The sequence below is a fragment of the Macaca fascicularis genome, chromosome 4 (assembly GCF_037993035.2).
Source record: "Macaca fascicularis isolate 582-1 chromosome 4, T2T-MFA8v1.1".
In the NCBI taxonomy this organism is placed as follows: Eukaryota; Metazoa; Chordata; class Mammalia; order Primates; family Cercopithecidae; genus Macaca; species Macaca fascicularis.
The window spans coordinates 24,109,344-24,137,044 of NC_088378.1; positions in this window are offsets into that span (position 1 = coordinate 24,109,344).

Sequence of the window (27,701 nt, forward strand, 5' to 3'; positions counted from 1 at the left end):
CATATGTTTGTTTCTGTGAATGCAGTGATAGGCATATTTTTGAGATTGGTTATGTTATTCAAAAATATTTATAATATCCATATATAAGTTTGTAATACTAAGTGATAATATTGATCCTGTGTTAATTAAGGCTGGCATAAGAAATATTTCTCTGGACATATTTAGGTTCTGACATCTTTAGGGAGCAATGAAAAGTAGATTTAATCAAGATGATTTTTTTAAAAATGATATGATGAATTAAAAAAAATCAATAACCTAAGTACCAAGGATACATTGTTCAGATGGTTTCCAACTTACAATACTTCGACTTAGGATTTTTTTTTTTTAATTTTACCATGGCGTAAAATCAATACACATTCAGTAAAAACCGTACTTTGAGTACCCATACAACCATTTTCGTTTTTACTGTCAGTGCGATATTTAATAAATTGCATGGGACTCAAAATTTATTTGTACATATACATCAAATTAAACAGTTTACTATAAAATAGGCTTTGTGTTAGATGATTTTGCCCAAATATAGGCTAATGTAAGTGCTCTGAGCACATTTAAGCTAGACTAGGCTAAGCTTTATAAAGTTCAGTAGATTAGGTGTATTAAATTCATTTTTGACTTACGATATTTTCAATTTACAGTGAGTTGATGAGGACATAATCATAAGTCAAGGAGCATCTGCAGTTGGAGAGATGATATCCTGTATTTGAAAGAATACAATGTATGCTTGGAAAACTGAAAAAGCTCACTACATTTTGAAAATCAAATGCAGCTTCAGTAATTAGTGCAGAAAATGAGAGGCAGTTGCTTTTTGCTGAATTATTCATTTTTCCCTCATAAGTACACTGGTACTAAATATGCACTGGTAGAACCAGTACATAATTATCTCACTAAAATTGAGACCAGCAATCCCAAGAGGACCCACAGACCCTCCTGCTCCTGCAGGACCCAGTAGACCTCCCCCCAAAAACTGAGTGTCCCAACTGCGGAAGTGGAAAAGGGATTTGTCATAGTGCTCTCCCTCCCCTGGCCCCACCCCCACACAGGCCCCGATGTGTGATGTTCCCCTCTCTGTGTCCATGTGTTCTCATTATTCAGCTCCCACTTATGAGTGAGAATATGTGATATTTGGTTTTCTGTTCCTGTGTTAGTTTCCTGAGGATGATGGCTTCCAGTTTTGTCCATTCCCCTGCAAAGGATACGATCTCATTCTTTTTTATGACTGCATAATATTTCATAGTGTATATGTGCCACATTTTCTTCATCCAGTCTATCATTGAGGGGCATTTGGGTTGGTTCCATGTTTTTGCTATTGTAAATAGTGCTGCAGTAAATATATGTTTGCAGGTGTCTTTACAGTAGAATGATTTGTGTTCTTTCGGGTCTATACCCAGTATTGGAATTGCTGGGTCAAGTGGTATTTCTGGTTCTAGATCTTTGAGGAATCACCACACTGTCTTCCACAATGGTTGAACTTATTTACATTCCCACCAACAGTGTAAAAGCATTTCTATTTCTCCACAGCCTCACTGGCAGATATGCAAAGCATATGAACAGGCACTTCTCAAAAGAAGACTTTTATGTGGCCAACAAATATATGAAAAAAAGTCATCATAACTGTTCATTAGAGAAATGCACATCAAACCCACAATGAGATAGTATCTCATGCCAGTCAGAATGATGATTATTAAAAAGTCAAGAAACAATAGATCCTGCTGTGTTGAAATTTTTAAGAGAGAATTGATATTTTATCTCTTACAAAATTCAGAACTAATTTAGGAGTAGATGTATAATTCAGGCACACCTTTATTAGTAATACAAAGATTGAGGAGTATTACTTTATATGTGTGAACAATATAGCTTACCAATCATTCACCCCAGAAAAAAAGATTTACCTACCCAGTTACCGACTATCCTGGACAATTCCAGCCCTCCTGCCCCAATCCTCATGGAGCAGAACCCACTCCCCTAAACTTATAGCTGAATAGAATATGCCTTCACTGAAAGCAGACAGGTTAAAATGATGAAAATAATAAATGATAACTATGACAGACATGGTGATGATGATGATGAGGAGGAGAATGCAGTAGAAGAGGAGGAGGAGAGAGAGATTAAAAGAAAGGAAAGGACTGAGCACCTTTTACTCAAACCCTCCATTTACATGCATATCCATATAGATGTCATTTTCTCTCGCTTGGAAAGGAATTGGAAGGAGAGTGGAAGCATTTCAGGAAAGTTAATCTAGTGGAAGTCTTTCATCTGTAAATGTCAGATCAGGGAAAAGGAGATGGCCATCCCGCCTTCTGGATTAGTCTATTTATAATTATATCACATAACCAATAGATATTAAACTGAATTATAGCTCATGAAAATTTTCCTAGGTATTCTCAGGGAATTTGATATTAAAATAGAATGTATAGTTCTGTACCGAAATATTAAGATCAGAACAAATTACAAAATCTGAATTTAAAATTTCATAATCATGCCATAAAAAAAGTTTTCTCAAATGTATCAAGTGACAAAATAGAGTTATCCTCTAGGGTCAAATAAAATCACAGAAGAAGATAGTGCCTTGTATGGTTACTCATTACTTTCTAAAATTTAATCTTCAGCTTGCAGATGTACAAAGTAATTAAAATTTTGATATCCCCAAAGTAGTTACCCTCTTAGGAATTGCATCTTTATGACCAAATTTACAAGAGACTGGTGTGTAAACGGTCTCAGATCTAAGTGAGAAATTGTGTATCTACAAAGCATTTTGGAATATTGGTAGTCACCGATTATTGGTGGGATGCTTTTTGTTGTCAGTTTCCTCATTTAAAGAAATTATCCTATCCAATGACTTCTTTGTAAGATGATTATGTATTTAAACATTTACTTTGTTACCTAGTTTATAGCAATTAACTCATTATATGTTAATTACTATTTCGAGCTACTTAACATTTATTAACCAATTAATATATGGCAAACAGAGCTTTATATATATTTATTCATTCAATCCCCACAATAATCCTGAGACACTGATGGTATTACTAGTCTCAATTATGTATGCAGTAATTAAATCACAAGTTTAATATCCCAGAGCCACACATTTGGTATGTCGTGTAGCTAGATTCCATCACACGCAGGCATCTGATTTCACCACTCAATGTAAATAGCAAAATTAGAATTACATGCTGAATATATGATTCAAAAAAGGGGAGTGAAATAATCTTTAAGACTCTGGATTATTATTATTATTTTAATCCTTAACACATTTTATACCAGTTTACTGCATCTAACATAAATCTATCAAGACTGGATACTCGTATTCACTGGCATTCTCTCCCCATGCCACCAGAGTCAATAACTAATTCTTAACTGATTTCTTAGTTTCTTTAAAAATTATTATTTTTTATTTTTATTTTTATTTTTTTACTAATCTAGTGTCTATTCAGATAATATACAAAGCAATTGATTACATTTAGCTTACTTAAAATCGCATTATAATTTTCCAGTAGATCTAATTTAGCCAATGTATTGGGAGTTTGAGAAGAAGGAACAACTACTCAGTATATTTTATATATATATATTTATGAATATGAATTTTATTCAGTGAGTTAGAATTTAACTTAAATCTGAGCTGAAATAATAATATTTTAAATTTCTTGTTGGGAGTTGTAACTTTTATTTTTATGTATAATTGCTTTATGTCAGTTAAAATTTAAAGACTAGATACTTAATATAAATAATCATAATGCAATAAAGAATTATATGACTCATAATTCAGATTATCTGTCCTAAAATTGTAGCTCTACCTCTTGACTAGTTTGATTAAAGTACATAAAATCGCCAGGTCTGCTTTTGCTACTCTGTAAAACAGCAACTTATTAGTAATATTAAGAGGGTTATTTCAGGTAATGTATATGTAGATTGTTTATTAGTAAATATGTGTGCATATGTATATAATAATTATACAAATTATTAAAGGTAGAATTTTGCTTGTCTTATAATTCTTAAAATCATAGTTTATGTATAATTTTCAAAATTTAAGCAGATAATATCCTTTCATTAAAATCCAAACCATTTATTAAATCTCAAACTATGTGTAATAAGGAACATATTCAAAGTAGTTAGACATTTTACACTTTTTGTAAACCAATATTTTTATTAAAGTAATCCTAGTTTTAGTCAATAACTGTTTGATGGAGAGCAGCCAGTTTAATTAACTACATAAAATTCTTACTTTAAAAAGCCAATTTTAATATCTACTCTCTGGAGTTTAGAGTAAGGAAAAGAGAGAAAATGAATTGACTGATATTAATGATGAGGAGACAACATATGAGTTCTGCTTTGTTCTCTCCTAAATGGAAAAATAAATATGATTGTTAAAATTAACAAACAAAAAACAAAGACACTTTTGGGAGAACATAATTTTATTCCCAATATTTTCCCAACAGATTTTATAGAAAATAAATGTACCTTTAATCCCACCTGCATTGCAAATACAACATAATGGTTTGTAGTATTTTAATAATTTTCAGTTATTTATTTTTATTATATATTGCATTATTTTATTTTTTATTGAATTCTATTATGTATTCAGATTTTTAATATGAAAGCTTTATTTTTTGCTATATTTTAGTTATATGTCATTTCTACTGTATCAGTCCTAGTTCAGTGTCAAAGGCAGAAATCTTTTAAGCTGAAAAGGTTAAATACAGGGAATGTTATACATAGAAAAATTACTGGGAAAGGTAGCTATGTGGGAGTGAACTAACTACAGGGAGCCATAGAAACTAGTGGGGCTAAAACATTCCTCAGCTCCTAACTCCACTGTTGTTTCCATAGCTACATCTGAATCTGGTGACTAGACTCTGGAAAGCTGCAATCAATATCCTCTTGATATGTGGATCTCCATGTTTTCACTCACCTGTAGAAAAATTGGAGTAGGCAAGATAAATAACTTCCTTTTAAAATCTTATATGAGTATTCAATTGCATCATGAAGTTCACTTCCAGAACTGTGGCAGCAGAGACTGGAAAATTGGGCTTTAAGCTTCTAGACTTTACAATACAGCGGAGGAAGGTGATAGGGCAAGTAATCCACAGAAGATGCCACACATGCTTTCAATATTCTACATGTTATAGAGCTTCAAAGGAAAACTAGAAATTTCCAATGGAGTAATGTACGTAATTACCTCTGTTAGGCATATCTTAAAATAAATTACTAGATCTTGAGTTCTAATTCTTTTTTTTTTTTTTTTGAGACGGAGTCTCGCTCTATGGCACAGGCTGGAGTGCAGTGGCCAGATCTCAGCTCACTGCAAGCTCCGCCTCCCGGGTTTACGCCATTCTCCTGCCTCAGCCTCCTGAGTAGCTGGGACTACAGGCGCCCGCCACCTCGCCCAGCTAGTTTTTTGTATTTTTTTAGTAGAGACGGGGTTTCACCGTGTTAGCCAGGATGGTCTCGATCTCCTGAGCTTGTGATCCGCCCGTCTCGGCCTCCCAAAGTGCTGGGATTACAGGCTTGAGCCACCACGCCCGGCCGTTCTAATTCTCTTCTGCAGCTTGCATGATTGATATGATTTACCTGTGTTACATACTCCAATAATAGAACTAAAATTATTTGATTTAATGCAAAATATCTGCTTTCCCTTTTTTTTCCCCACTGAAGACAGTATGTCAGAATGTAAGGATGAAGAATATCATTAGCGATTTCTTCTTTAATCTGGTTACATCTGTGAAAAAAATCATTCATAAATTTAGTAGCAGTTATTATTAACAAAATATTTATACATTTTGGCTAATAATAAACTATATCTTACATAATGCAGACTGATCAATTAATAAAACCTCGGGACCAGATGGACTTTTGATACTACTAAACACTCAATTACTATGATTCTCAATCTAGTCTAATATTTTGAAATTGGCCTCCAGAAGTCATTCTCAAAAGGTGGACCAAAGACTGTAGGATATTCCTCAAATATATTCAAAGCTACAAGTTATTTCTTTGTTTCTTATGGCCAAATAGCAAGCCATTTTTTTTCCTTCATTCTACATACATGTAAGAGCTATTTATTATTGACTTACAAAATTTATGTGAGTTACTATACTTTTCTAATATATGGAGGATCTGCTCCTTTTTATACTCCTGAACTCTACACCTTGTAGTGCTCAGATGGCAGGTAACATCTAAAAGCATTATAGGGAAAGGATATATGTAAACATACCATATATATGGTAAGAGAAATAAGCAAACACAAAAAGAAAAATGTTGCATATGCTCACTCAACTGTGGGAATTGAAATATGTATCTCATGAAGATAGAGAACAGATTGGTAGTTACCAGAGGCCAGAAAGGAAGCGATGAAGAGGAGTTGATTTATGAGTGCAAATATACAGTTTGATAGAAGAAATAAAACCTAGTGTTTAAAAGATCAGTAGAGTAACAATAGTTTACAAGAATCGATTGCATATTTCAAAATAGCTGGAGTGGAAGAATGCAAATGCTTCTAGCATAAAGAGAAAATGAATAATTAAGGTGACAGATATCTCAAGTACACTGATTTGATCTTTGCAAGTTATATAAATATTAAACTATCACAAGTATCCCAAAACTATGTACATCTATTATGCATCAATAACTATCTTACAAAAGCTCCAAATTATGGAAACTATCAATTTCCACCTCTCTTGATCCAGATCCATTCTTTTTCATGGAAAAGCAGCTTGAGTCATAGTATAAAAACTGAGTAATGTATTTTCAGAGATTAACCTAGAATTATATTTTCCCAAAAAGATAATTTTAAAATATTCTGAAAAAAATGTCTGTAGATAAATGAGTATGGTATATTCTGATTTGAACAATTTAAGCAAATTTATCTACTGTGGATCACATAAGTCTTTAATATACTAGTAAGAATTATAAACCTCTATGAGGCCCTTATTGTATCTGGCATGTATGTAGAATTTTTCAAATGTGTTTCATCTTGTGATCTCTCTAAAAAATTTCTATCAATGTATCAAAAGACTAATACCCAATTAGAAGTAATTTCTGGAAATATTGATGAAAAATCTCAATCTTTACACATACCTCTTCTCCTCTTCACTGTCACCTTTCTTGTATCCATTAACACACATTCATACATATACACACATATATAAAAGTTAATTTATGGTCACTGATTAATATAAAGGTATTATTTTTTTTTCAGTTAAATTTTTAGACCTGTATTTTCTGCAATTATCCTCCATCTCTTCCTCTTGCAATCTTTCTGGTCAGTACTCAAGAAAATTTTTCATAAATACTTAGAATTGTGGAAACATAAATCTGTTTCTTTTTCTTTCTATGCATCTTGATATGCATCCATATAATTCACATTTTTTGCATAACTTTAAAATAATGCAACCTTCCTAATGTAATGATTCCTGGATTAAATAATTTTTACATCTCTCAGTGGTTATCCTAGGTTATCTTAGGTTATCCTAAGCTAGTGACATTTTCAACATCTACATATTTTCTTGCCTGATAAAGTTACAGTATTGATATAAACAAATCCCAGATAACTCTGCAAGTTACAAGAAATGATATACCTATTTTCCTCCTACAGTTTTCTTTAATGATCTGAGAAGCTTCATGCTTAGATTTGTCAGTAAAAAGAATGTTTTACTTGGCTTTGCTTGTGCAATTTAATTCTGGATTTTCTGGTTGCTAAGATAGTTAACATTTGAGATAACCTTTATATATTGTGAATTCAGATTCTTTTTATCCCTGCTCATTGTTTACCTCAGCTGAAGAGCCCAAGATATTCCATCTGTCATTAAAAATGATCTTGGCTAAGAATCACACTCATAAAGATATAAATTACTGATATATTGTGAAAGGGTCTTACATTGTATTATCTTGCCTAAAAGCCTCACACATGACCACCCATGTCATTTTCCTTGGAATTTTAACAGAGGGGTATTAACAATGAAATAGCAAAAGAACTAACATAATAAATTTCATTTTTTAAGGGGACTTTACTCATTCCTGAGCATTGATAGGATAACTTTAGAACATTGATATAATATGCAAAAACAGCAATCACATAATTTTTGAAACCAACTCTGGGATTTAAAGGGGAAGCATGAAAACAATTATGTTTTGTTAAAGATTTATAGGAACATTGTGACCTGACCAAGGACAAAGAAGTTCCCAACCTCCTCAGACCCTTGCTTGCCCCCGATGTCTGCAGTCCTTGGTCACCTCTTGATACCAACCCTCTACTCTTCCTCATATCCTCTCCCATAAAAACCCTCTGGCTGCTTTAGAATGCTAGTTCACCATCTTCCCAGTTTTGCTGGCTTTCTTAATAAACATGCTTTTTCTACCACTGACCTCATCTCTTGTGTTTGGCTTGCCAGTGGTGAGCAGTTGAACCTGGGCTCAGTTACAGAAGGTTTCAAATCTGAAGAAATAAACTCTAATTTGAAAATTTCAATACATTTCACCACACATGCTACAGGTATTTGCAAATATAATTTTCATTTTCTTGCATTGAAATACCTTTTTTTTTTTCAGGAGAAATGAAGCTTTCTGAATATTTTAAATGAGCCTGAGAATTATTCCTAATTAGCTATGTTTTAAATGCTGTATTAGATTATCAAAGGACCTTTGTTAGATAATTCAGACTCTACTTCATTTTCAGAATGTCTGTGACCTTTAGAATGATTCACTGGGTAGGTACGAATTGATATGTCAGTGGGTGGCCTGACCTACCTGACATAACTCTATTTAAGAAAAAGACATGAAAACACGTGCATGCACATCACACACAATTACATAAAAGTAGTGAGTGTACCATATCCTTCAGGCAGAGAGGCATTGTGAAGTGATAAGACTTTTTTTTTTTCTTTTCTTATTTTACTTTTCTTTATCAGCATCAACTATTTGCCTTTTCCTTTGCTCTATGTGGAACTTGTGCACAATTGAGAACAGAAGTAACTGACAAAGCATAAGAAGAAAAATGAGTAGAATATTCTTTTAAACAAACAACCTCATTGAGGTATAATTTACATGCAATTAGCTACATATGTTTAGAATGTACAATATGAAAGTTTTGACCTGTGTATGCAATCTTGATATCATCTCCACAACTGAGTGACTAAGTATATTCACCACCCTAAATTTTCCTTATTTCCATTGTAATTCATCTCTCCTGCTTTTCTCCTTGACTTATTTCTAAGAAAACCACTGGTTAGATTTCTGTTGGTTTTGTAGAGTTTAATATCAGTAGAATCATGCAGTATGTACTCCTTTTTTATTTAGCAATAGTTATGCTAATATTATTTCATTGTTATTTGTGTATCAATATTTCATTTTTTTATTGCTGAGTAGTGTTCCACTTAATGGATATACTCAAGTGCTTATCCATTCACCTGTTGAACAACATTTAAGTGTTTTCCAGATTTTGGCTACTGAAAATAAACCTACAAATGTTTGATGAAAATGGACAAGTTTATTTTATGTTTTTTCTTAGGTAAATCCCAAGATATAGAATGGCTAGATCATATGGTAGGTATATGTTTAACCTTTTAATACAGTGTCAAATTGTTTCCAAGGTATTTATACAATTTTACATCACTACAAGTAGAGTGAGAGAATTCCATTTCCTCCACATCTGTGGCTTCACCCAGTGTATGCAATGTTATTTTAACCATTCTAATAGGTGTTTAGTGTTTTCTCATTTTAGTTTTAATTTGTATTTCTCTACAGGCTAACTGTGTTGAGCATCCTTCTTTGTGCTTGTTCACCATCCGCATATCTTCTTTAATGAAGTATCTATTCAAAGACTTTGCCCACTTTTAAGCTTGTTACTTACCCAAGTGATTCTTTCCAATGCTCTTTATTCCTTTAAGTAAATCCGTATTTGCTTATGGTATCATCTTCCATCTGTCCGAAGGACTTCCATGAATAGTTCTTGTAGTGAAAGTATGATGGTGATTATTTGTGGTATATCTGAAAAGGATTTATTTTGCCTATGTTTTTGAAAGATGTTTTTGCTGAGTATAATATTTTGTTTGTGCAGGTTTTGCTTTTTCTTTCATATTTTAAAGATGTTCTGTCTCCTCACTTGCTTTGTTTCTGACATTAAATATACTGTCATCTTAATTTTGTTTTTCTGTATGTAATTTGTTGTTGTTGTTGTTCTCTGGATACTTTTCTCTTTTTATCAATGGCTCTGAGCAATTTTACTATGACTTGTCCTGTTATAGTTTTCTTTATGTTTCCTGTGCTTGAACTTCTTGAATATAACAGTTTCCTTGAGCCCCTTGGTTCAGTAAGTTTATAATTTTAAACACGTTTCAAGATTTTGTGTCACTTCTTCTAATTTGTTTAATCTTCTCCTTTCTCTCCTCTGTTATAGGGACCCTAACTATATATATTCCATATATCTCTGTGTGTGTGTATATATATACACACATATATATGTATATACATATATACATATATATACACATATATACATATACATACATATATACATATATATGTATATATACACACACACATAAATGGAAGCTTGAAATTGTCTCCATGTTCACTGATGTTATTCTACTTTTTGAGGTTCTTTTATTTCATTTTGGATATTTTACTGCTACTTCAAGTTCATTGACATTTTCTTTTTGCAATGTCTAATCTGATGTTAACACCATCCAGTTCACTTTTTGCTTTAGTTTAGGCATCTCTAGAAGTTCATTTCAGGCCTTTTTCATATATTCAATGTCTTTAACTTTTTGAACATATGGAACCTAGTTAAAAATATTTATTTAAATAAATTTGTCTTTAAATTCTAACATCTGTGTGAGGTCTGGTTTTGTTTTTTTTGTTTTTTTTTCTTCTCATTGTGTTGTATTTTCCTGCTCATTGGCAAGCTTCGTAATATTTAGCTAGATGGCAAACATTGTTAATTTTAACTCTTTGTTTCTTAGATATTATTTGTATCTCTATAAACATTGGTGATCTTTGTTCTGGGACACTGTTAAGTTGCTTGGAAATGATTTGTCCTTGTGAACCTTGTTTTGAAGATTTGTTTGGGTTGTTCAGAGCATCTGGTAATATATGGGTAATTATTCCCCCACTCTTATGGCACAAGCCTTCATTCTACTAGATAACCCTGAATTATGAGATTTTCAGTCTATCTTGTGAGAACAGGTGCTGTTTCTGGTCCTATGTACATTGGGCATTGTTTGATCGAATGCTTCCATAAGGTTCTTCCTCTGGCCTCTGGAAATTTCCTCACATGCATAGTCTGAATATACTCTGCTGAATATTCAAGCGTACCTCAGCAGATCTCCAGAGCTTTATTTCAGTGCTGCTCTCTTCTCTCCAGTATTCTGTTCAGCAAAATGTAATACTTTGTTCTCCCCCGATCCTCATCTGAGTCTCCACAGGAAGCCTGCCATATTTCTGGGTTTTCCCATGTTGCACTATGGCCTAGAAACATTCTCAAGGCCACAAGTTGAGACAACCATAGGAATCATGTTGTTTGTTTCTCACACCATAGTAATTATTCTCCTTCATTGCCTGATATGCAATGGCTTTCAAGACATTGTTTTATATAATGTGTCTGATGTTTGATTATTTCAGGCAGGAGGGAAATTTAGGCCATGTTACTCCATCTTGGCTAGAAATTAAAGTCTCTGAGTAGACCTTTAAAATTTTAGTTATACATTTATTTTAACTTTTACAAATTACATATGGTTATGCAATATAATGATTCATTTAGTCCTAAACCTCTACTTTCAATTTTTTATTAAATTCCTACATGTCATGCTTATTTGATTATAAATTATTTAGTACAAGGAAATGGTAGATTTACTAGGGTAACAAACATACATTATACTGTAGTTCAAATAGTTCATGGTTTTTTGGGGGCATGTAATTAATACTTATTTTTTCTTAGTATATTGAAAAATAATTTCGTTCATGATAGACTGATAATGATTGCAACAATGCTGCCATGTATCGAAAAGTTAATATTTATTTATGTAGGTTTTACATCCCTGTGGCCATTGAGAACATATCTCCAGAACTATCAACAAAGTTTTAGCATTCAACTTCAGTAGAACTTATCAAATGAGTTTGGTTTCCTGGCAGTTGAGCCAGAGTTTCTTTTTCTTTCCGAAATGCATCTATTAGGTGTTCTATTGAAAAGGAAGTCAGAATCATCTTACAAATAGAAAGCATTTAAGTTTCTGTACTATAGTATAGTATATACTTATAAAGTATTTCATAAATAATATATCATCCTGTTGCAGGGATAGATGAAAAGAATCTGAGTCTTTGTTAAATATTTGATTCTTCATTAGATGTTGTATATTTGTTTGCTCTTGTGGAAAGTACGGATTCTCCCATACACTTTTGTTAAGCTTAAATATTTTATGCACAAAATAGTGTGAGATCAGTACGTAGGAAGGGGTTTATGTTGAGTAAATTTGTTCCGCTAATTACATGAATATTAAAAACATTTAGTAGAATAGGTCAAGCTTAATGATTAGTTACATTTCAACTGAATATTACAATGAGTATAACGTAGTAAAATATTTAATGCCTAACACTTTTTTCCATGATCCTTTTTTTTTGTTATTGTGACATAGATTTTGCATAGATGAGTGCTGCATGGATATTTTGAAACCCATGGTTACAGTTACAAAGCTATTTGGCAATAGGACAAGCTCTACTATGGGGAAATTGTGTACAAATAAGTTGAAAGGTAGCTAAGTACCTTTTAACTTTCCTTGGTGGCTTGTGCTTAAACATACATATATATACACACACACACACACACATATATATGTACATACATATATATAAATATACACACACATGCACACACACATATACATATAAGCCTACATATATATATGTATATATAGTGGGAAAACTCATTTTACTATGTAAAACTTTAATTCACATAATCCAGCTCATATTTCTGAAATACTATATTCTGCATTATAAGTGATACTAAGTAATTGTCTATTATTTATCATTTGTTGAAGATCAGCATAGTCTAAATATTAAGGAAATGTAAAATTATGTGTAATTTTTTCTACTTAGAGATTAGGATTGCCTACAAAGAGTTACTAACTTGAATGCTACTTTCACTTCAAAATTAATGAATATAAAGATAAGACATTTAGAGAAAGAAAAATATTTAGGCCGGAAAATGAATTACTAAAAAAGTTTTCCTGACACTCATAAGTTGGGATCTGATTAATTAGAATTCTTTTCATTCTGGGATAAATCAGAGAGTAAGATAAGTGTTCAAATTATATGTTCCCATCCTCACCTATCGATCTGGGTCATCTTGCTAACCAGGATAATATGCTTGACTTTTTCTGTGTGCAGTTTTACAGTTTATCACATTTTGAGTACTAGCATATAAGAATGTGCTATCTAAAATATTTCTCATCTGATAAGGAGAATTGTAGCTTTTGACTTGACATTTTTCAAGAAAAATAGCAGTAAGCACAATAAAAGATGTTACTGCTTTTCACCATAATGAACAGACGTTCTCTGTTATTTGTCAATACTCTTGAGTGTAATTTCTCCTTTTAAATAACTGAGGTATCAGTTTAGAGAATAGATTATGTTCACCTTTTATTATGGAAACTTAACTAATCCTGTACTGCAGTGCTTCCAGTAAATACACATGTGATAGTAGATACGGAGTGGTACATATTCAATCCCATTAGTATTTATTTCTAGTTCATTTCATATAGCAAAGGCAATATATGATAGAAAAAAATCATAAAATATGGAACAACCTTACCTGAATCATGTATGATCAAAAGTCTTTTATTTAAAGTCATGTTAATTATGTTATCACACCTTTGGAATATTTAACAGGTTTTATCTTTCAGTAATTGTATCTCATTGCTTTTAAATATTAAAGAACACTGAAAGAAATACAACAGTCTAAGAGTCAAGCATCAAAATTCACTTTATAATAGAGGATTGAATTAATTATGGTAGGGAAATCAGAAAAACAAAAACAGGAATTGTGTGATATTTAAAATATTTTGTCAATTAATGACATTGAGTAATATCAACAATTTTTTCCTGCAGTAAGGTTAGTTTAAAAAATATACATATGTGTATATGTGCCACATTTTCTTAATCCAGTCTGTCACTGATGGACATTTGGGTTGATTCCAAGTCTTTGCTATTGTAAATAGGGCCGCAATAAACATACGTGTGCATGTGTCTTTATAGCAGCATAATTTATAATCCTTTGGGTATATACCCAGTAATGGGATGGCTGGGTCATATGGTATATCTAGTTCTAGATCTTCGAGGAATCGCCATACTGTTTTCCATAATGGTTGAACTAGTTTTCAGTCCCACCAACAGTGTAAAAGTGTTCCTATTTCTCCACAGCCTCTCCAGCACCTGTTGTTTCCTGACTTTTTAATGATTGCCATTCTAACTGGTGTGAGATGGTATCTCATTGTGGTTTTGATTTGCATTTCTCTGATGGCCAGTGATGATGAGCATTTTTTCATGTGTCTGTCGGCTGTATACACCATGGAATACTATGCAGCCATAAAAAAGGATGAGTTTGTGTCCTTTGTAGGGACATGGATGCAGCTGGAAACCATCATTCTTAGCAAACTATCACAAGAACAGAAAACCAAACACCGCATGTTCTCACTCATAGGTGGGAACTGAACAATGAGATCACTTGGACTTGGGAAGGGGAACATCACACACCGGGGCCTATCTTGGGGAGGGGGGAGGGGGGAGGGATTGCATTGGGAGTTATACCTGAGGTAAATGACGAGTTGATGGGTGCTGACGAGTTGATGGGTGCAGCACAGCAACATGGCACAAGTATACATATGTAACAAGCCTGAACGTTATGCACATGTACCCTAGAACTTAAAGTATAATAATAATAATAATAATAATAAAAAGAGTTATCATGTAGACACTATACAACTGTGAAAAAAAAATATCTTGGGCTCTGAAAATCAGTAAGCTAAATGGAAAACTCAAGCTGGAAACTGCTCAGGGAAAACCTATCTCCCATTCTATTCAGTCTTCCCTCTGCTCACTGAGATAGATGCATATTCTGTTTGCCTCCTTTGGAAAGTCTTATCAGAAACTCAAAAGAATGTGACCATTTGTCTCTTACTCACCTGTGACCTGGAAAGTCTCTCCTTGCTTCGAGTTGTCCCTGCCTTTCTAGATGGAAACAATGTACTTCTTACATATGTTGATTAATATCTAATGTCTCCCTAAAATGTATAAAACCAAGCTATGCCCTGACCACCTCGGGCACAAGTTGTCAGGACTTCTTGAGACTGTGTCTTGGGTGCACGTCCTCAACCTTGGCAAAATAAACTTTCTAAATTAAATATATACACACACACACACACACACACACACGTCATATATGTTAATTTTAAATCTCATACTGCTTTCCAATATATATAAATTAGCCAGTTTCATCTACAAAGAGAGCAAAAACTGTGGGTCTGTCTCAATGAAACCAGTTTTCAGATATAAATCATAAACAAATCACAGTAAAAAATCTTATATTCAACAACATTAGAAAGTTGTTTCCATTCAATGTATGATTTCTTTATCCCTGATTTATAGGTGTATCTGTCCAGGGTCCAGCCGAGAAAACAAACATTATACTAGTTCTTTCAATAGAGGGAATTTAATAAAGAAAATTGTTTACATGGGTACTGGAGCATTTAATGAGCAAAAATGAACCTCTGAGGTTACTGCAAGATAGCATCAGCAAGTAAGTAAACTTCCTTAGGGATGGAATAAAGAGGAAGAAGTAGAGGTTACCCAAATCTACAGCATCTAAGAAGGAGTCTTCAAAGCTGGAGCTCAGATGTTGGAAGTGAGATGCTTCCAGGCTGGTGTCACCTCTGAAAGACCTTCATAATATTCAGTCTGAGTATGCCAGGGTAATTTGGTGTCTGGAAACAACTGCTACCTCCAGGGGAAAATGTCATTGCTGGAGAGATGATGAAAAGCAGTATCACCCTAAAACTTTGGCTGGGGGGTCCCTCTAAATCCTACTCTCAGTGCTTGGGCCCAATGTGGGCTGGCAGGAACATCTTGGTCATATTGCCTGGAGCCTCATCCAGGACCTCTAAGTTCTGGTCTCTGTTTTCCAGTTTTTCTCTCTGACCATATACTCTAGGTATAGGCTCAACTGGTTGTCTTATGGTACTCAGAGACTTGAGCTTATGAGTTGCCTTGAGCCTGAGATTGGGGAAGGGCATTCTAGTGAGAGGAACAGATTCCTCTCACTGGCTGCTGTGGTCTTTCTTTCAAATGATCACATAAGATTACGCTGCCAGGATGGTGCTGATTTGGGCAGTTTCACACTCAAGTCAGACATAGGGTGACTTCAGGGCTTTAGGCTATCGGAGGTCTGTTGCCAGCCTTTGGGCTTGAGTCACATGTGTGGTTTATGTATCAGACCTTGCCTGTCTTTGTTTTGATCACAGTGCCTCCTCTAGTGGGAGTGGCTACAGGCATTCTTCACCGTGTGCACTCTTCACTTCTGGCAGCCAGGGTAGACACTCTAACTCATCCACAGTCTTCATTCTACATTTTGAGCACTTTCATGTGGCCATGCCTTTCTCTGCAAAGTGCTTTCAAGACTGTTGCTTGACACTGACAAAAATTCATTAAGATTGCTGTTTTCTCTCACCTGTGATAAATGGGGTACTGTCCTGTTCTGAGTCAGTATTCAGCCATGCTGGACAGGAACAAGTGTTCTTTAGCAAAAGGGACTGCTCCTTTCTCTTCCTTTATTTTTTCTACTGTGATCAACACACTGTGTGAAGGGGTTTAGTCAACTTTGAAAGAGATAATATTATTGGAATGTGTTGATTATGACCTTTGACATGAAAAAATAGTTTGAACATGTGTCATTCCACCTTGACAGTATTGAAATTCTGAAGAGTAAATTAAACACGACTAGAAAGTAAATTACTGTTTATATGTTTCTGCATGATTTAAGTAACACATGCTTTTGTGCTCATAGTCAATGAAGCATAGTAATAATTTTGAGAGAATCCTTGAAAACTAGTATTCTCATGTAGTCCAATAGATGATCCAGCATCACGAATAAAGATATAACCAGAACTAAATAAATATTAGAAAACTGTAAAAGCACAAATCTGCTTGTTTCAAGACAAGCAGATTTCAAACAGCTTTGGCGTTCTGAATAATAACAGAGTTGCTAATTTTTTTTGAATGGGATATAAGAAAGTAGCTAAAAATGGCATATTTGATAACAGAATAGGAGATTTGTGTGTTTCAATTGATGTAAATTTACCTCAAGAAGTACATAATAATAATGGGAATAATAACTGATTGAGGTGCTGTGGAGTGAAGGGAGGGATAGATGATATAAAATAATTAATAGGATATTAATATTTATGGAGAGTGTATAATGGGTGATAGTTATATTTTACGTTTGAATTTTTATGGTGAAATTGCTAAAAATGTAATTTTAAAAATAGACAAATAGAAAACAATAACATGGCAAAAATGTAAATGCACATCATAGTTAAATAATATTTAGGCATGCAAAGATGGCTCAATATTTCAAAATCCAGCTGTTCATTTTGTTAGGGGTAATTAGAAAAATAAATTGTGTGATCATGTCCCTTACATGGATAAAAGCATGGGGTCAGATTCAAGAACACTACCAGAAGTTTGAGGTTGAGAATGATGATTAATACAGTCAAAGAGGACAGTTTTTTTGAGCAGGTATTAGGGTAGAGAAGCATGGTGAGTGGATCTGAAAGGCTAAAAAGAAAGCACTCCGAGATAAATTTTCTAAAGTTCTCAAATAAAAAATTGATCTGTTCAAACATTATATCTCAAATAAGGTCACATTTAATAACTTGCCTTTCCTTAAGAAATTGTCCATCTCTCCCATGCTATAGGTTGCCTATTCACTGTGATGATAGTTTCTTTTGCTATGCAGAAGATCTTTAGTTTAATTAGATCTTATTTGTCAATTTTGCTTTTGTTGCAATTGCTTTTGGCATTTTTGTCATGAAGTCTCTGCCCATGCCTATGTCCTGAATGGTATTGTGCAGATTTTCTTCTAGGGTTTTTATGGTTTTGGGTTTTACATTAAAGTCTTTAATCAACTTGGAGTTAATTTTTGTGTGAGGTGTGAGGAAGGGACCCAGTTTCAGTTTTCTGTATATGGCTAGCCAGTTTTCCCAGCAACATTTTCTGAATAGGAGATCCTTTCCCCATTGCTTTTTTCTGTCAGGTTTGTCAAAGGTCAGATGATTGTAGATGTGTAGTGTTATTTCTGAGGTCTCTGTTCTGCTCCATTGGTCTATATGTCTGTTTTGGCACCAGTACCATGCTCTTTTAGTTACTGTAGCCTTGCAGTATAGTTTGAAGCCAAGTAGCATGATGCCTCCAGCTTTGTTCTTTCTGCTTAGGATTGTCTTGTGTATATGGGATCTTCTCTGATTCCATATGAAATTTAAAATAGTTTTTTCTAATTCTGTGAAGAATGTCAATGGTATGATGGGAATAGCATTGAATCTATAAGTTACTTTAGGCTGTATGACTATTTTCACAATATTGATTCTTCCTATCCGTAAGCAGGGAATGTTTTTCCATTTGTGTGTGTCCTCTCTTATTTCTTTGAGCAGTGGTTTGTAGTTCTCCTTGAAGAGGTCCTTTCACATCTCTTGTTAGCTTTATTCCTAGGTGTTTTATTCTCTTTGTAGTAATTGTAAATGGGATTTCAGTCATGATTTGGCTTTCTGCCTGTCTATTGTTGGAGTAAAGGAGTGGTTGTGATTTTTACACATTGGTTTTGTATCTTGAGACTTTGCTGAAGTTGCTTATCAGTTCAAGAAGTTTTTGGGCTGAGAGGAGGGGGTTTTCTAAACATAAAATCATGTCATTTGCAAACAGTGACATCTTTACTTCCTCTCTTCCTATTTGAGTATGCTTTATTTCTTTCTTTTGCCTGATTTTCCTGGCCAGAACTTCCAATACTATGTTGAATAGGAGTGGTGAGAGGGGACTTCCTTGTCTTATAACAGTTTTCAAAGGAAAATGGGCAAAGGATATGAACAGACACTTCTCAAAAGAAGACATTTACATGGCCAACAAATACATGAAAAAAAGCTCAACATCACTGATCATCAGATAAATGCAAATCAAAATCACAATCAGATACCATCTCATGCCAATCAGAATGGTGATTATTAAAAAATCAGGAAACAATAGATGCTGGAGAAGATGTGGAGAAATAGGAACACTTTTACACTGTTAGTGAAAATCTAAATTAGTTCAACCATTGTGGAAGACAGTATGGCAATTCCTTAGGGATCTAGAACCAGAAATACCATTTGATCCAGCAATCTCATTACTGAGTATACACCCAAAGGAATATAAATAATTCTGCTGTAAAGACACATGCACACATATGTTTATTGCAGCACTATTTACAATAGCAAAGGCATGAAACCAATCCAAATGCCCATCAATGATAGACTGGATAAAGAAAATGTGGTATATATACGCCATGGAATACTATGCAGCCATAAAAAGGAATAAGATCATGTCCTTTGAAGGGACATGGATGAAACTGGGAGCCATCATCTTCATCAGACTAACACAGGGAAAGAAAACCAAACACCATATGTTCTCACTCCTAAGTGGGAGTTGAACATTGAGAACACATGGACACACAGAGGGGAACACCACACACCAGGGCCTGTTGGGGGTTGGTGAGGTGAGGGAACTTAGAGGATGGATCAATAGGTGTAGCAAACCACCATGGCACAAGTATACCTATGTAACCAATCTGTAGGTTTCTCATGTGTATCCCGTTTTTATTTTTTTAGAATAAATAAAAAAATTGTCCATCTCATTTACTTTTTCAAAAATATTTCATTAGAGGTCAGCAAAGGAGCCCCATCATTTAAAAAATAATTATTTTATTTTAATGGATATTTGCCTCTTATTTCCTATTTCCTATAATTGTACATTCTTTTTTCCCTTAGGTTTTCTAGTGGTTTTCTATTTCATCATTTTCAAAAACTGAATAATTTATTAATTAAATCTATTTTATAATTTATATCTCATAATTTATGATTTTATATTATTTTCTTTTGATTTCCTTGATATTCTTGTTTATAATTTTTTTGAGTTAAAGATTTTAGTTATTTTTTATTTTATTTTTGAGTGATAAAAGTGTTTAGTGCAATGAATTTACAGCTTATCTCCCCTTTATTTGCATTTTATAAATTCTAATATATAACATTCTTGTTGTAATTTATATTCCAATTTCTATTTCCTTTTTATCCGAGAGATATCTAATAAGTGGTCTATAAATTTCTCAGTGGAAGGACTATTCTGTTTTTGTTTTTGTAACTTCTAGTTTTGCTTTAGTGTGATCAAAGAGTCTTGTTTGTAATTATTTCTCCAATAAAGTGCTAATCAAAAGCATTCAGGAATATTTTGACTTGTTCTCAGACTCAAAGGAAAATAATGTTTTCATAAAATTAATTCTCATGAAAGGATATTTGCTGTTTTCCAGATTTGGTGGCCAACAAAAATATGCATTTTATAAAAATTTATTTTAGAAATACATTCATTGTTAATTCAATCCTGGCTGTAATCGGAAATTGTAGTGAGTCCTTTAAGCATATGCATAGGCAGGGTTTATTTCGTATTTACATATTCAAAATCTCCGAGGTAAGACTTAGGCAATAATATTTTAAAAACTCAGTGTGCTATTTTTGTTGAAGAAAAGAAAAACTGAGTTTTTGCAGGTAGTTTCTCTGTTTTATACAGCTTTCTAGATCATTCATTTCATTGATGTGTGTAAATATAAGGAAAATATTTGTTCATAGTTACTCAATTATTTAGTATTTTTTGATTATATCGATACAAAAAGAAGTTTAAATTTATGTCAAATTAAGTGACCACCACTTTACTAATTAAAGAGAGAAAAGATTTCAGGTGTAATGTTCCTGACACAAAGAAAATACAAATGTTTGAGGTGATAGATATCCCAATGACCTTGATTTGATCATTACATATTTTATACATGTATCCAAATATTACATGTACTACCAAAAATATGTATAACTATGATATCAATCAAAATATTTTTTAAAAATTGAAAATCTAATCAGGGACATGGAAACTCATATTGAAGGAGATTTGTTAGATATGACTCAGATCATTTTAATTGTGCTAATTGGCTGTTTTCCTTTCACAAATCAGAGAGGAGCAAAATATTTTTGGTGAGTCATTCAGTATTACTAATCTCATATCATCTAACTTAGCAAAAGCTATTTATAATAAGCACCATATGAAAACTGGCAAACATTATGGGGTATTGTATGTTAATGCTTTTAGTTCTTTGCAAATATTAAAACTGTGTTTTATGCATAATTTCAACAGTCTGGGAAAAGATAAGCATATGAATTAAATATTTAATTGCCTTTCACAGAAAACCAGTTTCATATTATACATTTCTTGGTAAAAATTGCAACGTATATTTTTACGTCTTTTTATTATCCTCATAGTCCACAGTGTCACCACCCCAAAGCGTTTCCTTTACCAGTAAAGAAGCATCTGTAAGAAGAAAGAAAGAACATACAGAATTATATTCACATGCAAACAAGCTGACCAAGTGGTCTTATTTAGCAAAAATGTGAAGAAAACAGAAATAATGTTTCAGACTTTTCACATTTATTGGGATAAATAATGAAAGCCTGGAATGCTAGCAATTGTGCTCATAATTATTTCTTATTCCTTGTTGGTTTTCTCTTTTTTCTTCAATGAGTACACATTTTATGATTAAAAGAAAATTATTACCATAGAAAATGAATACTGTATGGTACTAGGGATGGTGGCTGATAATTTGAAAGAAGGAGTATAATACAAAAATAATAAACGCGCTTTTGAGAGAGTTACTTTTATAACAAGGCATTTTGGAAGCCATATTCTGAAAAAGAGAACAAGACAAAATCCAAGTCTAGTAATATGACTGGTTTATGAGTGCAAGGCCTAGAGTTCCAGATAGATGTGGGTTTTGTTCCAGGAAGGTATCTATTAAAAATAAAAGAACTGACGCGTGCACACACACACACGTACACACACATGCACACACCATTTTTTAAAATGATACTCCCCCAAGTAAGGATTAAGAGGCTTCTGTTTAAACATGTATCATCCTAGATTGTTATGTTAGATACATAAAATTAGGAACCATGTTCAGCATGTTCACATTGCACTTGGCAGATACACATTTGAGCAGTCACTGAATGAGTTAGTATCCATGACCAGAAAAACATGAGCTCTTTTTCCGCCTTGTTTTCACAAAGCAATTAGATAAACCCAATGAGGACGAACACAACATCGAAAAGTATATTTGAGATAAAGGGAAATAGAATGAGCTGTCTAAGGGCAGGAACCTCTAAAGATAATAAAGGCCCGGAAGTGAAAAATGATAATCCTGAACAGTCAAGGAGCAACATGAAACCTGAATGCTGGAGAATTGGTTTTCATGACAAGACAGAGGGAGACTAAGGTCTCTGTAGTATCTGTAGAATAGACGTTTTTCAAACGAATTTTGCCAGGACAATCCTGGGCTATCAATATTTGCCTAGAAGCTATTTTAATCAGGTTAGGTAAGAAAGATAGTGTGAACAAAGACTGATATGACCACTCCAAAAATTCCACTCATCCTGAAAGGTGTGGATCATTTCATGGAGAAATGTAGACATTTATTTCTTTAGGAAAATCTAAAAGCTAGTCAACCAAACTTCAGGATAGTTTTATCTTGGGAAAAAAAAAAACAACAACAACAACAAGATAAACAAGATATGGTATTTACTTGTTAGTTTTATAGATCCAGAAGTTAGATTTAATCACTGTTTCCAGAAAAGATCCCATTCAGTTTTTCTAACTTACGCTAACCAATTTATAAAAGAATAGCATCATCAAGAAATTAATAATTTATTCATTAATGTGATAAAATAACTTACAAAGAGACTTAAAATAAATACTCTAGTAAGTGCATTTTTCCTTCTATGGCTTGAAAAAAATCAAATTATAACCAGATTTTGCTTGGCGTAAAGAGATGTTTTCCAGCATCTTAATTAAGACTTTTTCCAGACCACAGTAAAGCTAAACACACTATTCTATCACTAAAATGGAACATACCTAATATGAAAATGTTTCAGTGCTCCTGTAAAAAGGCCTACCTCCTCCAATAGTATGGAGATGCATACAATATAAAGAAGTGTTTTCATTTCTTTTCCAAAATACTTTTCTCCAGAGACTAAAGATCTATCCCCCTGGATATTTACATGTAAAGGGATAAAGCCCAGTTCTTGGAGACTTATCTGTATTCTGACAGTGAGGCTTATCCAGCTCTCATTATGTATTGATACTTTCAAAGAGTTAGAATAAGAGCCTAGTGTCTTTAACATCACATAAAAGAACAGAGGCTTATCTCCATTCTTACAGGGGAAGAGGAGATAGAACCCACCTCTTGCCCACATAAAAGCACAGAAAATTCATTGTTCCCAATTTCATCCCTAGTCTAGGGAGAGTAATCCATCACTCATGTAGGCAGGTTTTAACCAGATCTTACAGCCTCGCCTACAGGTCTAGTTTTGTGTGTGGGTAGGTGCAGGGTGGATGCTAATCATGTTACTCTGGCTGTTTAGATCTAGTTATATCAAGAAAGAGCTTCTGGGCCAGGTGCAGTGGCTTACGTCTGTAATCCCAGCACTTTGGGAGACGAGACTGAGATGGGCAAATCACTTGAGGTCAGGTGTTTAAGACCAGCCTGGTCAACATGGCAAAACCCCATTTCTACTAAAAATACAAAAAATTAGCCAGGTATGGTGGTGCATGCCTGTAATCCCAGGTATTTGGGAGGCTGAGGAAGGAGAATCACTTGAACCCAAGAGGTGGAGATTGCAGTGAGCCAAGATGGTGCTACTGCACTCCAGCCTGGGTGACAGAGTGTAACTCTGTCTAAAAAAGAAAAAAACAAACAAACAAAAAAATCAAAAAGAGCTTCTACACAGCAAAATAAACTATCAACAGAGTAAACAGACAATCTATACAACGGGAAAAAATATTTGCAAAATACCCATCTGACAAAGTTCTAACATCCTTCATCTATGAGAAACTCAAATCTAATTTACAGGAAAAAAACAACCCTATTAAAAAGTGGCAAAGAACATAAATAGACAGTTTTTGAAAGAAGACATACATGTAGCCAACAAGCATATGAAAAGCTCAACATCACTGATTATTTGAGAAATGCAAATGAAAACCACAACGAGATACCATCTCACCCCAGTCAGAATAGCTGTTATTAAAAAGTCAAAAAATAACAGATGCTAGAGAGGTTGTGGAGAAAAAGGGACACTTATACACTGTTGGTGGAAGTGTAAATTAGTTCAATCATTGTGGAAAGCAGTGTGGTAAGTCCTCAAAGAACTAAAACAGAACTACCATTCAACACATCAATCCCATTACTGGATATATACTCAGAGGAATATAAACCATTCTACCAGAAAGACACATACAGATGAATGTTCACTACAGCACTATTCACAAGAGCAAATACATGGAATCAACCTAAATGTCCATCGATTACAGATTGGATAAAGAAAACGGGATAACTGTACACCATGGAATGCTATGCAGCCATAAAAAGAATGAGATCATGTCTTTTGTAGGAACATGAATGGAGCTGGAGGCCATTATGCTTAGCAAACTAATGGAGGAACAGAAAACCAAATGCTGCATGTTCTCACTTATAAGTGGGAGCTAGATGATGAGAACTCACGGATGCAAAGTAGGGAACAATAGACACAGGGGCCTAATTGAGCATAGAGGGTTGATGGAGGAAGAGGGGTAGAAAGAGTAACTATTGGGTACTAGGCTTAGCACCTGAGTGACAAAATAATCTGTATACCAAATCGCCGTGACACGAGTTTGCCTGTATAATAAACTTGCACATGTACCCCTGAACCTAAAATAAAAGTGAAAAAAGCAAGAGCTGTCTTCCTTGACTGTCTCATGTTTTCAGTACAGATACACACACACACACACACACACACATACACACAGTAACATGTCAGACTACTCATAGTTTATATTTTTAATGACATGTAAAAATTGTATATGTTTTTGGCATACAAAATGTGTGTGTATATGTGTACATGTATATATAAATATGGGTATTTGTGTATATATATATACACATACATATGGTAGAATAATCAAGCTCACACTTATTTTTGGGGGGTCGAGAACATTTAAAATTTACTCTCTTAGAAATTTTTAAGTATACGATATCTTATTAGTATGGTCACCATACTACAAAATAGATCTTCAGATCTATTCCTCCTTTCTAACTGACACTTTTCACCCTTTGACCAATATCTCCTGGTTTTCTAAATACCTCTGCTAGCAGTGAACAGGGTTCCCTTTCCTCCACATTGTTTCCAACACATCTGCTGTCTTTTTGATATAGCCATTCTATCTCATTGTGGTTTTGATTTGCATTTCCTTGATGATGAGAGATATTGAGCATTTTGTAATATACCTATTGGCCATTTGTATGTCTTTTTTGAATAAATGTCCTCAGGCCATTTTCCCATTTCCCAATCACATTATTTTCTTGCTATTGAGTTATTTAAGTTCCTTACATGTTTTAAATGTTAACCTTTTATCACATGAGTGGTTTGCAAATATTTTCTCACATTCCACAGGTTGTCTTTTCACTGTGTTAATTGTTTCTTTTGCTCTGCAGAATCTTTTAAGTTTGATTCAATTTTATTTGTCTATTTTTGGTTCTGTTTCTTATGCCTTTGAGGTTGTATCAAAAAATTATTTGCCAAGACCAACCTCAGGTACATTTTATGCAGGTTTTAATTTAGCAGTTTTACAGTTTCAGGTCTTACATTTAAATCTATAACCCATTTTCAGTTGATTTTTAGGCATGGGATAAGATAAAGGTGCAGTTTAATTTTTGTGCATGTGGAGAGCAAGGGTTTTTTAATTTTTTCATTTTTGGAAGAACTTTACCTATTGTGTGTTCTTGGCACCTTTGTCAAGTATCAGTTTGTCCAGAAACGTATGGATTTATTTCTGGACTATCCATTTTGTTCTATTGATTATACATTTATTTTTATGCCAGTGTCATGCATTTTTTATTACTGTAGTTTTGGAATAGACTTTGGTATTAGAGAGTTTGGTATCTCCAGCTGTGTTATTTTTACGTAAGATTGCTTTGGTTGTTCAGGGTCTTTGGTGGTTCCGTACACATTTTAAGATTATTTATTTTATGTCTGTGAAAAATTTTAGTGGGAATTAGCAGTTTTAGTAGGAATTGTATTGAATCTATATATTACTTGGGTAGCCTGAATATCTTAACAAGATTAATTCTTCTAATCCATTGACACAATATATCTTCCATTTATTTTTGCCATCATCAATGTTATATTGTTCTCAGTGTACAGATATTTCACCTACTTGGTTAAAATTATTCCTAAGTATTTTATTCTTTTGATGCAATTGTAAATGGCACTATTTTCTTAAATTTTTATGGATACTTCATTGTTAATGTGTAGAAATGCTACTGATTTTTATATGTTAATTTTTTATACTACAACTTAACTGATTTTGTTTCTTAGATCTATCAGTTTCTATTTTATCTTTCTTTTTTGTTGTTGTTGTTGTTTTTTTTCTGGAGTATTTAGTTTCCTATATATAAAGTCATGTTAGCTACAGAGACAATTTTACTTATTCCTTTCCAATTTGGGATATCTTTTATTTATTTTTGTTTCCTATTGCTTTGGCTAGGACTTCCAACTCTATGTTGCATAAGAGTGGCTAGAGTAGACACCGCTATCTTTTTCCTGATATTAGGGGAAATGATTTCAACTTTTTGCCATTGAGTGTGATGTTATCTGTGGGCTTGTGATATATGGTAATTAATGGGTTGAGGTACATTCTTTCTATAATAGATTTGCTGGGAATTTTTATCACGAAATGATACTCAATTTTATAAAATAATTTTTCTGCAATTATTGAGATAATTATATGGTTTTTGTCCTTCAAAAATGGTAATGTGTTCTATCACATTTACTGATTGTCATATGTGGAACTATCCTTATATCCCAGGGATAAATCCCTCTTGATCGCTAAGTGATCCTTAAATTTTGTATTGTTTGCTATCATTTTGCGGAAGATTTTTGTATCTATATTCTTCAAGGCCATTTGCTTGTAATCTTCTTTTTCTTGTGGCATTTTTTAATGACTTTGGTATCAACATAATCCTGGTCTCATAAAATGAGGTTAAAAGTATCCCCTTCTTTCCTCTTTTTTTTTTGGAAGAGATTGAGAAAGAATGGTATTTTAGTTCTTCAAATGGTTGACAGAATTGAGCAGTGAAGGCAACAGAACCTGGGCTTTTCTTTAATGGGATTTTTTTATTACTAATTCAATCTCCTTATTCATTATTTCTCAGTTCAGATTTCCATTCCTTCCTGATCCAGTCTTAGTAGGTTGTCTGTGTCTAGGAATTTATACATTTCTTCCAGATTATCATATTATTAGCATGTGAATACTTTTAGTAGTAACTTGTTATCGTTTATCTTCTGTTGTGTCAGTTG